The following is a 14,374-nucleotide window of genomic DNA, read 5'->3' as shown; positions in this document are numbered from 1 at the left end:
ATTCAAGATAGGGTGATTTTTCTCTGCCCTTGGATGAAAACTTCCACACCAGCACCTTTTATGCACACTTCCTGACAGAGATCAGAATGTCCAATCAAAGATATTAATGAAAACTCTGAATTTTATTGAGCATTATAACCTCTCCTTCTTCAGTGAGAACTTCAGGGGACATGGAAGCCTGCAGTAGGAAAAAGAGAATAATAAGCTTCTTGTCTAATTCTTTATTTGTTCTTTTCAACCCTCACCTGACCTTGCTGGGCACATTCTGACACCTACAGCGTCCGGGAAGGGTGAGTGTGAAGTATTAAAGGAAAGTGAAATCTTTTATTTAAGTGGTACAATGATAAGTTGTTTTTATGGTCTCTGGGGCTCAAAGATGTTTAAAGCTGGTGTGTGTGTGTGTGTGTGTGTGTGTGTGTGTGTGTGTGGTGCTACCAGAGACTCTTTAATAGTTTGTGGTTTTTCTTTCCAACTAAAGTTCACGTGACCTGGGTAAGCAGATGCATCATTTTATGGATGACAGTTTCCCATAAATTAAGCAATTCCTAGGAATACAAAGCATCCCCCTAGTTTCTTGTTATAGGGATTTGTGCATCCCATGTGACCCAACTGGACAAGACCCATTATGAACCCAGGCTGGTTCTTCCCCTTTACAGATGGCCTCCAACTATCTGTAGGAAATACCTTCTTCTCACCAACTCTTAGAGATAGTTAGGCTGATTGCAGACTAGCAGCCCTCTCCTGGATATCCAACAAAGTGGCACGTCTTGGACCTTCCTTCTGTCCTTTGTGGGAGTCACACCAGCCTAGATGCAGGGTGACCTCTTTCACTGGGAATGAGATGAGACCTTCCTGTGAGGTGGTGGGCAAATCAGAGCACAACAGCTCTTTCTAAAGAAAAACTCTTCTCAAATATTTCTTACCAAACCCTCTCTTCTTTCACTTGCCAACCCCTTTTTATAGATTTTATCTAGCTGAGGAATCCAAAAGTTCTAGACTTGATTCAAAGAATTGCCTTTTAACATCTGCTTATGATGATTTGAAACCGCACTTTGGAAATTCTCATGTTGTGTCAATTGGTGCCTGGTTGGATTTCATTTTAATATCTTGCAATATGTGATTTATAGTCAAGGGTATAGGTATATGAGTCGTAGAGAAGCAGTTCCTGCAGCCAAGTAGGTGTTTATTAGATGTTGTGATAATAGATGGATAAAAGCAAATTCAGCCATGCTGTTGATCATTTCTGAGCTGAAATGGAAGATCTTACCTCCAGTCTATTATTTGCAATGGAGATGATTGGGAAAGGGAACATATTTACAAAATCTTATATAGGGATTGCTCAGTCATTATTTTGACTTACCTCCCAAAACTTGTACAGTGAAAATTCTCTAATCAGGTGGCCTCTTCTAAATCAAATTAAATTTTAAGGTACTTATGGTTGTCCTTTATAATTTTCAAAATAAAAATTTAAAAAGCAATATTTATTTTGTTTAACTTAGAATATCTTCAAATTAATATGTATTTATCATATTATCTACCATTTGGAAAAAGTGCTTTTTTTTGAAGCCATCATTTGATACCACCATTAATGATAAAAACAGCAAATACAGTTTACAGATCATTGCATTTATAGTCTTTTTTTCCCCATCATTATTCCTTTTATTCCAGAGGAACAAATAAGTTTTTCCAGAGTCAAGTGAAGAGCTATAGTGACAGTGATGGGCATGCATATTTTGTGCTTTGTCAATTCAAATAAAATCCAAGCTATTTTTTAGCAAGGATTAAAATCAAGTGATGTATATTTAAAAAGGACCTGTGTACACAGTCACAAGTATTGATGATAGTATTTTAGAGTATTCTTTTTTAAAAATTCATCATTTGTTCAACATGATTTGTAACATGTCTAGTATTTTTGTTCTCCTCAGTTTTCTATCATTGGTTATATTTGAAACTGATTTGAAATACAGAACACATTATAAGACATATTATGTGACTGGGTGCAAGACAAAGCCAAATTATCCATCAAGAATGGGGAGACCTACAAGGGGAGGAAGGGTATCAAAAATGAGAAGGTTGTCACCTATGCTCACACTGTAGAATTATACTATCAGCAACCGTGCTATTTTCTGGATCACTGGCCTTTCAACACAGTAGCGAACTGAAATGACAAACACAATTTTCTCCTTCAAATAGTTTATACAATCAGATTTGTTTGTACAAAATAACTAAAAAATGACTCAGAACTTAAAGAGGGCTGGAAATTATAACTGCCCAATTGTTATAATAGTGAGCATGGATTGTGGGAAGGACTGCCTGAGTTCTAACCCTGTCTTCTACACTAAGTAGTTGTGTGACCAGGGTAATCACTTAAATTGCTTGAGTACTATTATTACTTAAGTAATAGCACTTATCTCAGGCAGTTTTTGTAAAAATGAATGAGATAGTACATGCAAAACATGTAGCAACTTCCTGGCACATAGTGAACTTTTGAGAATATTGGGTAGTGATTTTTTGGAGATTGAGCTGCTGCACAGGCGTCCGTCAGTCCACCATTATTTAGTGACCATCACAGGGGGTCAGATACTGAGAGAGCACTGGGATCAGAGATGGACAGGCAGTCATAGTCTCTGTTCTAAAGAGCTTTCCATCTGGTAGAAAAGACAGACAAAACACAGAGTCAAAGGAAATGATTGCAAATTTTACAGACAATAAGGAGATAAAATAGGACAAAACTAGTGAGGGATCTATGTTAGCTATGGTTTTAGAAATGTTATCATTAAGAAGGGAACATTTAGTATTGCCAATGATCAGCTTAAAAGATGAGAGGAGCCGTGTGAAGAATGTGAGCACAAGCACTCAAGCAGGTGAAAGGCACGTGTAAATGTAATGAGAAGGGAAAAATGCTTCCAACAATGTAAGAACTGATAGACCAGGGAGGCTGGAGCACACTCTGAGTAAGGGGGGCAGGGGCATCATGCCTTGAATATAAAGTCAGAGTTCACCTCACTCAAGATCCCATGGACCATTGTAAGGATTTGGGATTTCATTGTATGGAATGGGAAACAACTGAAAGGTTTTAAGCAAAGTTGCAACATGGCGTAGTTTGAATTTAAAACCTCTCTTCTGCTGCTTTATGGACAAGTATCTCCAAATGTTTTGCATGCTGATCAGTTAATGGAGAAGGCAGAATTTGAACCTAGGTAGTCATCCCCACAACCATGTGCTTAACCATTGTGCAATGCTGCTTCTGATTCTGTAACTCCTATGTCTAGGTTGTGTCATTTTTAGTTACTTTGTACAAACAAATCTGATTGTACAGAGTATCTGAAGGAAGAAAAAAGAAATGCATAGCCATTTCAACTTGGTATTGTGTTGAAAAGAAATAACATACTAACTACTCATATAATTCTGTGATGTGGGCACCAGGTAATATGATTTTCACTTTGCAGCTCTTCTCCCTCTTATAGGCTGTCCTAGTCTTAACTTGCCTTCTTCATCTTGCAGTAAATCACATATGTCTTATAATTGCAACAATGTTTTTATAATAATTAACAAAATACTTGGTTCCCAATGGATACCAGGCAGTATCTTGCATGTTAGATCAATTTCAAATAGAACCAATGATAGAAAACTGGGGAGAATAAAGATACTGAATGTGCTCAGACCCTATCAAAGGAATGGCAGATTTTTTTAAAAAAAGAATACTCTTTAAAATACTATTAGCACTACCTGTGACTGTGTATACACAGGTCATTTTTCAGACATCACTGATTGTTAATCTTTGCTAACAGAATAGTCTGTCATTTACTGCTTGGGGTTTATTTGAATTGACAAAGCACAAAACATTTTTGCTTCTCGCTGTCACTACAGTGCTTCAATTGAGTCTTGAAGAGCTTAATGCAGGAAAAACAAAAATGATGACAGGTTAAATAATTACAAATGTAATCATCTATAAACTGTATTTGCAGCTTTTCAACAATAATGATGTTATCATCTGAGGGACTTCAAAAGAAAAAAAAAAACTTTTTTTTTTAACCAGTTGGCAAATATATTAGAAGACATTGCAAGTTAAAGAAAATTTTTTTTTTTTTTTTTTTTGCGGTATGCGGGCCTCTCACTGTTGTGGCCTCTCCCGTTGCGGAGCACAGGTTCCAGACGCACAGGCTCAGCGGCCATGGCTCACGGGCCTAGCCGCTCTGCGGCATGTGGGATCTTCCCAGACCGGGGCACGAACCCGTGTCCCCTGCATCGGCAGGCGGATTCTCAACCACTGTGCCACCAGGGAAGCCCAAGAAAATATTTTAAAAAATTATTTTGAAAACTATAAAAAGTAACCAGAAATGATGAAAACTTCTGTTTAGTGGCGATCATCTGATTAGAGAAACATAATTCTGTCAGCTTTGAGAAGTAAGTCAACATCATGAGAGCAATCCATATATAAAAATTGGGAGATATGTTTCCTCTCCCAGTCTTCTCCACTCCAAGTGCTAGATTGAGAGTTTGAATCTTCCATTTTTGTTTTAAGTTATATATGTACTGAAATCATCAAATGAAATAATTAAATAATTGAAGGTTAATAAATCTATTTTTTTATACAAAAGTAAGTCTACCTAAAATATCTATGATATTTATCCCGAGTCCATTGCTGCTAAGATAATGTAACCTACATTGGAGACAACTGTAGTAGAAAGGGGATGGGGGCAAAGCAGTGTTGGAGGTAGGGGGTGCATCAGTGTACATCAGTGTAGCTGCTGTGGTTGTCCAGTTGTAATTGAGGACAGCTTCAACGAGGGTGGTGACGATTCTTATGATGAAAAGACAAGGCCTTTAAGATGTATTTTTCTCATGCATAATTGACAGATCACCATAATTACCATGACTGTACCCACTTTTTGGCTCTCAGCATCAATGGTTTTCCCATTAAATTCTTATTCATTTTAATTCCACGAATGAAGTCTATTGAGGAAAGTTAGTGGGCTACTGGATTAAAAACACCTCTAATTAGACTAGTTCGCTTTCTGATATGATTGGCAAAAGGGGATTGATTTGGAGAATTTGTGATATTTTTATTCTGTTTATTGACAGAGGTCAATGGGTGGTAGAGATGTATAAAATTAAATGCAATAATGTCAAAAATTGAAGTCAACTTAATCTACATCCAGCTAGTTAGGAGGTGCCAAATTTATACTAGGGTGCAATCCTGGGTTCCCAGAATAAGCCATTAATCAAGGATAGCACACACACCTGTGAACTTCCCAGGGTCCTCTGATGACAGACAGTAAACTTGCTCATTCTTCGTTCCACCTTTGTTATCAAAGGCTGAGACCCCCCCTTTTTTTTGCGATAGTTTTCAGAAAGAGGACTGTTGGATAACACCACTTGTGAAGGTTTGTAAAACAATTAAGGGTATCAATTTTCTATAAGTGTTACATACCAGCTGCAAACTTAGTGGCTTAAAAGAGCAATCTTGCAGGTCACTCAGGAATTTGCCTTTGGGCAGGAACCTCTCTTCTCTGTTTCTCTCTTTTTTTTTTTTTTCTTTTTACAACAGTCTGCTTTGATTTTTTTAAACATCTTTATTGGAGTATAATTGCTTTACAGTGGTGTGTTAGTTTCTGCTTTATAACGAAGTGAATCAGCTATACATATACATATATCCCCATATCTCCTCCCTCTTGCGTCTCTTTCTCTTGACATTTGCTGGTGCACCTTCACTAGGGCTGAGCATGCCCTTTTGAGATAGCTTGATCACAGGGCCCAATCACTTGCCAAGCTGGCACTGGCTGTTAGCTGGGGCTAGGTTCTGGGGGCCTGTGTTCCTCTTCCTTATGGCAAGGTGGCTGAGCTCCAAAGCAAGTGTCCGAAGAGAACCAGGCAAAACTTGTATAGTCTTCTGGCATCTAACCTCAGAGATTGCATAATGTCACTTCCGTCACAGCCATACTCTGGCCAGGTTAGGAGACGGGAATGTCAAAGTCATATGATAGGTAGAGCATGTGGGGTGAGTGAAATTGTTGCAGCCATTTTCAGAAAATACAATCTGTCATAACTAACTTTTCTTAGGTATTACCTAAAAGTTTTCATTTTTTGTGATTAACAAATTTCTCTCGAGGTGTTACCATTAGAGGCACATAGGCTAGATTTTCTGTAAGAAAACATAGTTATATTAGAAACTGGAAGTAGTATTACTTTATTGTAATTGTTATTTGTGTTTTGGGCATCATTCGTTATTGATTAAATGAAGATATATTAGGATTCTAAGAACTGCAAAGACATTATAAGCAGGCATTTCAGTCTGCTACAGGCAAACACACATACCCGTCCCCACACACGCAGGACCTCACATTGCCCTCCCCCCACCACGTGCACACACAGACCCTGCTGCTGCCTTGCATTTCTGGGATGTCCTCCACCCTGGGACGCTCCGATTGTGCTCTGAGCGTCCCAAAGACCAAGAGCAGACAGGACGCCATCCCTACCTGCAGTACACATACCGATAACACTGACAAAATTTCTGGAGCCCGGTAGACAAGGCTCCCAGGGGGCACAGGAGGCAGCAAAGAGAGAAGAGGTGGGGTAGGGTGTGGGACCAGGTGGCCGCAGCACCCGAAAGCCGAGAGGAAGGGTCGTTCCGGGCGGCGGCGCGTGCAATCCGTGCGCAGCCGCGGCCGCAGCTCCCTCACTCCGGCCGCCCCGCCAGCCCGCGGTCCCTCCGCCGGTGCTTCCGTCCACCTCCAGGCCCCTTGGCGGCGGTGGGTCGTCCGCTCAAGGGGCGCCAGCCGCCTCAGAACTGTCTTCGTTGGTGCCCCCTCCAACTTAAATGGAACGGGTGGTCTAAGCGCCCTGCCCTAGGGCCGCTCAGGGGAGATCGCAGCGTCGCCACTCAGGTTTGGGACCTCTCTCGGGTTCAGAGATGGGGAAAGGTGGGAAAAGTTGGGAGGCGGCGGCGCCACTCTTCAGCCGGGCTGTGCGCCTTCCATCACCTGTGGGCTCGCGCTCCTCTGCGGGGCGGAAGGTTGAGGCTTCTGCGGCCTCAGCCACACCCGGGCTCGGAGCTGGTCTGCACCCTGCTCTAAGGAAGGTGGCGGGATTTCAACTTGGGAAGGCGAGGCTGGGCTCCTACCGCGCCTCCGCTTCGCCCAGGGCGCCCTCTAGAGGGACCAGTGGAAAAGGGAAGGGAGCCTGAACCCGGGGGGTAAATGCCCTGCCCTAGGGCGTGGACAAAACCTCTAGCTTCCCGGTGGAGGAGTTAAGGAGGATCCGCAGTGGGTTTGCTCCAACAGGAGATTCAGCCCCGGAGCAAGCCATGGTCCGGTGGTTTAAAAAAAAAAAAAAAAAAAAAAGCATAATGAATAGAGACATGGTGATGGGCTGGGAGCCAAGAAATGAAGAGTGGAAAGGGTTAAAGTCAGCGGGGGATCAAACGGGGAAGAGGTTGGATGAGGGCTTCTGGATTTGGGAGAAGCTATGAACTAGAGCCTACACCCATATTCCTTGGAAATAATAAAACTTGCTGAAAAAAACTATCTCCATCCCATCTCATCCCCATCTCCTTCAAAATCCAAGTGTCCAGGAAACTTCCAAGCAAGAAGACAAATCTATTTCCTGGAGAGTGCGTGCACAGATTATCCAGCCTGGTACCTTTCCCTGTTTTCAGTTGTAATGTAATTGCCAGAAACCTTTTCCTGGAAGAAAAGTGCTACTTTAGTTAGTTGTACTCATCTTTAGTTTTTAATTTAAAGTTGTACACATTTTAAAATAATAATCTCGTTTTTATTTCTTTGGTACATAGGTATATATTATATTAAGACAAATCATAATAATAACATTTAGTATGATATCATCCACAGGGTTTACTCTACAATTCAACCTTTATGTCACAGGTTATGATTTTATATCATTTTCTGGATTGGTTTAATTAAATAATTGAATCAGATATTCTTCTCATTAGGGTTTGAGAGACTTTTGCCTTCACTTCGTAACTTAATCACCATATCTCTCATATCATAACCTTGAAAATTAATCCTCCAATTTGAACTTGAATCCTCTTATACTAATTGAATAACTTTCCTGCTGCTTTAAATAATTATCAAAGTTCTATATTTAAGCAGAAAGTTTAAATTCTTGAAACATGTAAGACTTGTTAAGCCAAAATTCAAAGAACTTTGGGCTTGAATTATTTCTGCCTTTTAATACTGTCCAAGTTGGAAAACACCCCTTTGGGTTCTATATTTGTTCATTCTGCAATAAAAATCTTGGAAAGACTGAGGAGAAGAGAGCACTTTTTTTTTTTTTTTTTTTTGGTAAATCAGAAACTTCAGTTAAGAAATGGAACAAAATACTGCTGGGTTTTTGTCTAAAGTGCTCGAAATCTTAGTGGGGCTTATTTGGTTCAGGACACAAGAAGTGAATGACAGAATGAAACTTCTGTAGTAAACTATAATATTTGTTAAATATAAATATCAAAGCATGTTTATTAGTGGAATTTCTTTTCTTTGAAGCCTTATATTCAATAATGACAACCCCCAAACACACTAAGAGGTAGTTTTTTCAGTATGTGCATACTCGCTGAAAAGGAAAAATTTATTTTGTTCCCCTAAAATAATATGAAAATACAGTTCTACCTGTTTCTCTTAATTACTGTGTTATTTCTCTACCTAAACAAAGATTCTGGGAAAGATTCCTTTCCCTTTCAGAAAGGGAAACACTGGACAAACAGCATTCCTGCAGCAAGCAAAAGTCATGGTAGACAAGAGTGTCAGGATAAAACACACCAGAGTGAGATTAATGGCCACCTTTGAGAAGCATGTTTCTCATTACTTTGGATGGGAAAGCTATTCGAAAGATGTACATGAGACAAAGAGCAACTTATTATATAATGTTTATTATGAAAGAATAGGATCTATTCTGACATATAGGTAAGAAAAAATAGGGTGTAAATGTTGTACACAAGAAGATTCATGAGTTTTTAAAATTCTCATGTTGGAATAATTTTAGATTCATAGAAGAGTTGCAGTGGATGTGGAGAGAGTTTCTGCATTCCATTCACCCAGATTTCACATTTCATATCATATGTTTGTAATAAAATAATTAGTTTGCATTCCTTCCTGAGACTTCACAACATGATGGTTGACTTTTCTTTTAACTTGTACTCTTTGTGATATACAGTTATATGAGTTTTGTTAGATGCATAGTCATGTATCCACTACCTACTACTATAAAGAAGAGTTCCATCACCCTAAAATTTTCTCTGTACTGCTGTTGTGTAGTCAGCTCTTCCCCTCTTCTCTCAGTACTTAGCATCCACTGATCATCATGCCATCTCACAGTTCTGTGTCTTTCTCAGTGTCATATAAATGCAGTCATGCAATATATATCCTTTTGGTTTTGACTTCTTTCACTTAGCAAAATGCTTTCAAGGTTCGTCTATGTTTTTGCATGAATTAATATAGCCCATTCATTTTTATTGTTGAGTATTATTCCATTGTATGGATGTACAATAATTTGTTTATCCATTACCCTGGTTCCAGGTTTTATGAATAAACCTACTATAAACTCTCTTCAGGGGATTTTTACATAGATGGTAATGTTTGTGTTGGGTCTAGAAGACTAAATTGCAACTCACCAAGTAGAAACGCTAAATGAGAGACTTAGAGGTTGGAAAACTAATGAATAAAAAGAAAAGAAAAACTTGAGTTTCAGCCCAGATTCTACCACCCAATGTTGGGAAGGACATTCTGAGTCTCAGTTTCTTTATCTGTAATAGGGCTATTACAGTAATCAAGGAAGATGCTGCACATGAAACATCCCATATGTGATAAGATGCTGTGCTGTATTGGCCATCATAGTAAGTGCAGCTGAGTTCATCAAGCACTTTTTGAGCACACCCAGTGTGCCAAGCACTGTGTTGGTAGAAGTAGCAAGAACAGATGAGTCAGTTCCTAGATCTAAGCCCAATGTTTTATGGGAGACGGATCTGAAAAAGGAGGAACACAGAAGGTGTGTTAGGAAGACGGCATATAGATGTTAACAACAGCCTCTGCTGTGCATGTTGGGCTGACTAGGAGATGGTGATGTGCATGGCAAATATGTAGATGTCAATCCTTACAGTTAGTGTGGGGTACTGGAAAGAGCACGGACTTTGGGCTTAAAGAGAATACCTTCAATCTTATTATTCATGTGGCTATTAAATAAATCAATAGTCTTGAGCAAGTTGCTTCATTTCTTAGAGCAGAGGGATTTACAGTTATTAATCAAGATATAAAAAGTACTTGACACATTCACTCACCCACTCACTTATTCATTCAACAAATATTAACATTGTTTTTAATGCAATGGATTAGATAGACAAGGAGAGGAAATAAAACCATAAATACATGAAATGAATAATGAATTTTGGATGATGATAAATCATGTAAATTTAATAGGGTGATGTGATAACGAGTGACAGAAGAAGAGACATTAGATTGGGTGGATAAGGAAATGCTTTCAAAGGAGGGAATATTTTAGCTGAAATGTGAATGATGAGAAGGAGTTGGCTATGTTCAACGGACTGTTCCATAAACATAATGAATGCTTATTACAGAACCCATTTTTTTTATCTTAAAAAGTAGGTATCAAATTGTCAGCTCAGGAAGGGGTTAGAGATAATCATAACGTGTGATTATTTTATCTTTAATTCTGAGGAGTGTGTTAAAATGCAGATCCCAGGGCTCCAGCTCTCAGCTGCCCTCTTAGCCCAGCACAGAGCCAAGGTCTAATTTCTAAGCTTGGCAAAACTATCCAAGTCCAGCTTTCTTTCAAGGGCCTCATTCTATTTGGGTTCCAAAGAGTCAACAGAAGGCTTCCCTGGTGGCGCAGTGGTTGAGAGTCCGCCTGCCGATGCAGGGGACACGGGTTCGTGCCCCGTTCCGGGAGGATCCCACATGCCGTGGAGCGGCTAGGCCCGTGAGCCATGGCCGCTGAGCCTGCGTGTCCGGAGCCTGTGCTCCGCAACGGGAGAGGCCACAGCAGTGAGAGGCCCGCGTACCGCAAAAAAAAAAAAAAAAAAAAAAAAAAATAGAGTCAACAGATACACTGTTGCTGTGTTTCTAGCAGCCTAATTAAAAGGAAAACTGACAGGCCCCGGAGGTCCTGAAGGGTACAATTGGAAAGAATGCCCTGAACTTATGCTGGATGTTGACCATGAATCAGGCTCTTCCAACTGCAGCTTTTTCTTCTCTGCTGGCTTCCCTGCTACCTAAAAGACAAATTCAAGGAAAACACCATGGATAACTGTTGATTGGATAGTGAAAAATAATCTCATCTGCTTGGACCCTGCCTTCTATCAATAATGTTGCTATTAATGCCATCGATTTAATCAAAGGGATTTGATTGGTACAGCACCTGTTACATGTTAACAGATTGCTGCTCTAAGAGATTGAGTCATTTTATATTATTGCCAGCATTGGCTCAGGGGTCCAATAAACCCCAACTGTGAGTAAAAAGAAGGTTTTGAACCAATTTTTTATCTTGAAATAACTGATGCTTACTTTATATGCATACTTTTATTTAATAGCCAACTTCATTTTTTTCCCCTTCAAATAGCTTAAAAGAATTTTGAGATTTTGTTCCAGTTGTCTTTTCTTAGGCTCAGTTCTACCCCTCTCTTCCTCCCAGGAACTGGGTTATAGAATTCTATCTGCAAATCTTTAATGCCAGTGGCACAAAATATTGTGAAGCTATATACTGAGAGGGCTAAGTGCAAGTGCAAATACGGTCCCTATATTGGGGACGTTTTCCTGGGCTGTGAGAGGGACTGTCCCTAAGAAAATGCACTCTGAGACCCCTTCTCTCTGTTGCTCTTTTCTTCTTACTTCCATAACTATGGGAGATGCTGTCACATCAAAATGTGATGTGAGCAGGTTCAAAAATGTGAAAAAGCCCCTAAAAGTTTTCAGCCCAAGGCAGCCAACAGGGACTGAGGAGAATCCAATATCTCCCCTTTACCTAGGGGATAGTAGGTACTCACAGGTTTTCTGTTCTTATATGGACTTTACTTGAGAGATAGAGGGGGCAGAAATAAATGTTTTATTAAATTTAAAAAGAATACACTGGAGTGTAAAAAGTAAAAATTAGTCCCCTTCCAAGTAATATCTGGGTTAAGTTTAATGTGTTTCTAATAGATTTACATTTTCTTTAAAAAATGAAATAACTCTAACATATATAAAGTATTATAAAGTAACATAATGGACTAGTGGACTCAAGAACCCATCTTTGAAACATTTTGCCATATTTCAATTATTTATTTGCATATTAAAAATAAACTCATGATTAAGTTGGTTGATTTTTGTAACACAGTTGTATCATACTGTTCATATTGTCCTTAACTTGTGTTTTTTTATTCAACAATAACTCACATTTTTAAATATATAGGATCATGTTTCTCAACATGGGAGGTGCAAATGCTTATGCATTTGAGGAGCTTTGAAAACAACATCCACACCCACACCCACACCGGCTGAGATTCTGATTCAATTAGCTGGGGAGGGGTAAAAGTCCCCAGATGAATCTAATGGGTAGCCAGGCTTGGAAACTATTGATGTGAATATGCCTCCTTTAAAAAAATTGATATTGGATGTGCATGAGTTTCTGTACTTTTCCATTACTTATTTATCGATGGATATTTAGGTTAGGTTCAGTTTAACAGCATCTGGCATAGTTATCTTTTCTCCCATACACACATATGTACTCTGAGCCCTAATGCAGCTGTCGGACAAGTCGCTGATTGATAGGAGAAGTGCTCCTAAAATTGTAGGACACACACCTATGGACCTTGTTTGCCTGGGTTTGAAGATAGCTTTGATAATTAGGAATCATGGTAAATGATGTGAGCTTAGACTTGATCCCAGAAAAGGCAGGTAATGACCCAACGCAGGTGTGTCTACTCAGGGCCAATCTGCGGGTTACTTTACGGCAGGCCAGCACTGTCATGATTTGTGCTATTTAAACTCATTACCACAGCATCGGGGTGCTCACACTTTTCTAGGAGCTCAACTGACCGTTTGACTTGCATGATAGCATCACCAGTTTTCCTGCCTCGTAGATTAGATGATTGGTTTCCTGCTTTACGGCAGAGCCATCTCCTAAAAGATCCTGAGGAAGCAAAACATGGGAAGAAGAAATATTAGCTCCTTCACTGTGTTCCTGGATATAAGGTAAGAGGAAATAATGAATTTTACTGTTCAGCCTTATCACACTTGACACTGCATGCAAATGTGAGCTGATGTGACCTTATTCTTTAAAATGTTTGCCTGTGCTTTAAAAACAAAACCTCTGAAAGAAATGCAAAAGAAGGGGATTAAATTTAAGAGAACTGGAATTTGTATCTATACTTTCGGGTTTTAGAAAGGCTGGTGTAAAAGATAATTGATTTGAAAAGAAATATTGGTTGCATAAAGATAGGCTGAAAGTGGTGTTTTTTCAGTGTTTCTTTATTCACTCTGTGCCCAGGGTCTCTCCTCTGCTGAGACTTCCTGGAACCAGGACTCTGGTTTTAAATTCCAGCCTGAGCTCCTTTTCAACAAAAAAAGCAATACTTCTAGGTACATTGTTGATAATTGCTGATAAAAATATGTGTTTGAGGCAAAATTCATCCTTCTCAACCCTGGGCAACGCTTGACTCTGTTTAACTTTATTCATTTTTTAACGTGTATTTACTGAGTGCCTGATATCAAACAAAGCATGTATGGTATCCTCTTTCATAAAGCTACCAGTCTGGTGGGAAAACAGATGGAAGCATCACAGAACATAATTCAGAAAACATTCCCCCCTTTCTCTCTGTTTTTACTCTCCTCTTTCTACCTCTCTGCTTCCCCTGATTCCCTCCTCCCTCTCTCTGGCCCCGCAATGAGGACACACACCTGGGGCTCCTGAAGATAAAGTATCTGAGTCTGTGGGGAGATGATGTGATACATTCCCTTATACAGCTGGACCAGGAAGTCTCCCAACTTGTAAGAAAGAAAATAAAATTGTCCGGAGCGAGAGACCAGCAACTAGGACATGGGCATGAATGGCGGGTGGGGGGAAGGACTGAGCTAAGACCCAGGCTGGGAAGACGGTTGTGTGGGATGCGTGTGTGGGAGGATACTAGATTCGGTGGTGTGAAATAATGTCTGTACCTCGTTTAGAAAACTATGCTTTTAGAGTCATAATTCTTTACTGAAGAAATGAAATGCAAGTACGTGGTATGAACTATCCTTGGATGTAGTGAGCATTTGGCTCAATTCATAAGCTGAGGCTGAAAAAACTTAAAGACGAGTTTACAAATGTGTCACTCCAAGGGGACATCTGGGATCATGACAGATTTTAAAAATTGTAACAGCAAATTGTTCTG

This window comes from Hyperoodon ampullatus, assembly GCF_949752795.1.
Source record: "Hyperoodon ampullatus genome assembly, chromosome: 1".
NCBI classification, from domain to species: Eukaryota; Metazoa; Chordata; class Mammalia; order Artiodactyla; family Ziphiidae; genus Hyperoodon; species Hyperoodon ampullatus.
This window is presented reverse-complemented; position numbering follows the sequence as displayed.